The sequence below is a fragment of the Schistocerca gregaria genome, unplaced genomic scaffold, assembly GCF_023897955.1.
Source record: "Schistocerca gregaria isolate iqSchGreg1 unplaced genomic scaffold, iqSchGreg1.2 ptg000526l, whole genome shotgun sequence".
In the NCBI taxonomy this organism is placed as follows: domain Eukaryota; kingdom Metazoa; phylum Arthropoda; class Insecta; order Orthoptera; family Acrididae; genus Schistocerca; species Schistocerca gregaria.
The window spans coordinates 10,578,969-10,579,743 of NW_026061925.1; positions in this window are offsets into that span (position 1 = coordinate 10,578,969).

Sequence of the window (775 nt, forward strand, 5' to 3'; positions counted from 1 at the left end):
ACTATGAATACTTCGAACGCCATAGTTAACGTTGCTCTCATAAACTACTTTTGTTATTTTAATTCTTCTAGGTGTTCAGGATGCAATATGTGTTGTAGATACAGCCTTAGAGCAAAACATTGACCGCCGAGCCGTCCACATAAGGTGGACAACACAGTCGTGCTCCTCTCAGGATACTGTGTCCGGCAGTAAGTTCGATCTGCAACATTGTAGACTGCGGCACCTCCCAGAGGAAGTCTTGAGTTCAGTCTTAGTACATTATTCTTGACTAAGGCCGTAGTCTTGAGGTAAAACGTGAGACTAGCTAATATGACGTCTGGCGACCGGAAGCAGACAACGACAAAATTTTTATCGCCCCTTTCCTCTCGGTGCTGAAGCTATGCGTGTAATTCAAGCGAATCTACAATATATTTCGCTTTGTGTCACACTGGTAATAATAGTTTGGTTCAACAATGTTTTAGCGAAAGATTTCTTTACCGAGCATCTGCCTCTGAACACCGCATGCGTCTGAGTTCTCTGGGACCCGTTTGCTGCCTACCGGCGGGGGCTGAGGCACTGCGCTGCCTTCTGCCGACAACATCTGCTCCACTCCACACTCTCAACCATGTAAAATGCTTTAATGTTGTTGAGTAGTGACCCATAAAATCTGTCTACGATATGTGTTTCACTCTTGATAGCAAAGGAGGCACAAAACCGTTTTTATTTGATGATTATTTTATTACATTAGAATGCAGTACATCAATGTGACACAGAATTAATTTCATTGTTTCTGATC